This window comes from Monopterus albus, unplaced genomic scaffold, assembly GCF_001952655.1.
Source record: "Monopterus albus unplaced genomic scaffold, M_albus_1.0 scaffold314.1, whole genome shotgun sequence".
Taxonomy (NCBI): Eukaryota; Metazoa; Chordata; class Actinopteri; order Synbranchiformes; family Synbranchidae; genus Monopterus; species Monopterus albus.
In genome coordinates this window covers 213,549-215,419 of record NW_018128194.1, presented here as the reverse complement: position 1 = coordinate 215,419, position 1,871 = coordinate 213,549, and the positions used below count along the sequence as shown (strand labels likewise).

Genomic DNA, 1,871 nt, shown 5'->3' with positions numbered 1-1,871 from the left:
TATGGCTTTAATGCCCATATTCTGAGATATACTGTATGTCTCTGTGTTTCCATCATTCCAATACAATGGAGGATAATAGGGTTTTAAGTTTTTGGAGCTTAAACATCTGACACTTAACAGCAATTTATCATGGACAGCTTTTGTTGGACCACTTTTTTTTATTTTAATTAAAAAAAAGCAGTTCCTTCCATCTATCCATTACCTACACTCCTTATTCCTAAAAATGGCCATGGGAGACCTGGAGCCAGTTCCAGGTGACATTGAGTAAGAGGTGGGGTAGACCCTGGACAGGTCACCAGTCACAGAAAAGTCATCACAGAAAAGACGTTCCTCGTGAATTCAATTCAGTTTTATTTGTATAGTGCCAAATCACAACAAAAATCATCTCAGGGCACTTTACATAGTAAAGTCTGTACCTTACAGTATTATAGATTAAATTTTAATTGTCAAAGTCCAGATTAAACTGATTTTGATTAAATTTAATTTGATTCTTGTTGATTCACTTACATCAGACAAATACCACAACCAGTACTGAGTAATCCATCTATTGTCATCTTTACTTGACTCCAGGAGAGCCCTGCACAAGAATTCCTATATGCCTGTTTATGCATAAATGGCAAATAAAAATCTTGAATCTTGAATCTTATCCAGGGTCAGGTTGTGGGGGTAGTAGGTTCAGTAGGATGGTCCAGATTTCACTCTCCCCAGCAATGTTCTCCAGCTCCCCCGGCAAACCCAAAGGTGTTTGCAGGCAAGATTAGATGTATAATCCGTCCAGCATATTGTGGGTCTACCCTATGGCCTCCTGCTGGTTGGACGTGTCCAGGAAACCTCCAATGGAAGATGCAAAGGAGGCCTAATCAGATATCCAAACCACCTCAGCTGGCTCCTTTAGACTTAAAAGAGCAGCAGCTTTACTCCACATTCCATCTGGATGTCAAAACCCATTCTTTCACTCACTACCCAAACCTTGTGACCATAAGTGAGGGTTAGAACATAGATTGGCTAGTGAACTGAAAGCTTTGCCTTCTGGCTAAGCTTCCTTTTCACCACAGCAGTATAACACCTCCATTATTGCTGATGCTGCACCAAGTCGCCTGTCAGTCTCAAGGTCAACTTTATCCTCACTTGTGAACAAGACCTAAGGTAGAGTAGAGTAGAGTAGAGTAGAGTAGGTACTTTATTGATCCCACAGTGGGGAAATTTCTGTGTTACAGCAGCAATAGAGAACAACCAACATAATACCATAAGAACAGAACTTCATAAAAACACGGAAAAGAACACAATGAGGACACAGCTGCTGTAACTTGCCGCCACTCCGTGCGGCGCATGCATACGTAAGTACGTAAAGAGACATAAACTCCTCTGGTTAAATTACATTCATCAACTGAGCAACACCTTTGTTTTCTTGAATATAAAACTACTTAAACTGCGCATTATGGCTGGTTATGATTTAGTCTGCACAAATAGAGATAATAAGACGGGAGGTGGAGTGGCCTTGTTCATAGATAACAACCTTTGTTATAAAAAACTGGAAAATATGTCAAGGGCAATCGACAACTTGCTGGAGTGTGTGACGGTTGAACTACTACTAGAAAAAAAGAAAAATGTTGTAATAAGCTGTATTTATAGAGCACCTGGTGCCAGCATAGACCAGTTTAATGAGTGGATGGAAGAAAATTACCTGACACTAAGTCATAAATCAATGTTCATATGCGGTGACTTCAATATAGATTTGTTAAATCCAAACAAGCACACAGGAACTGAGGAGTTTATTAACACAATATATAGATGTAGTCTATATCCAAAAATTACAAAACCAAGTAGAGTAACAACTCAGCATGCAACATTAATAGATAATATATTTACCA

The 1,871-nt window shown here is 39.2% G+C and overlaps 1 protein-coding gene across 1 annotated transcript in view; it reads left to right on the top strand.

Annotated features, from left to right (window-relative positions):
* Window positions 1-1,871, top strand: part of adgrb1a (adhesion G protein-coupled receptor B1a) — a 291,715-nt gene that overhangs the window by 166,261 nt on the left and 123,583 nt on the right. The gene's annotated exons all lie outside the window — the stretch shown is intronic.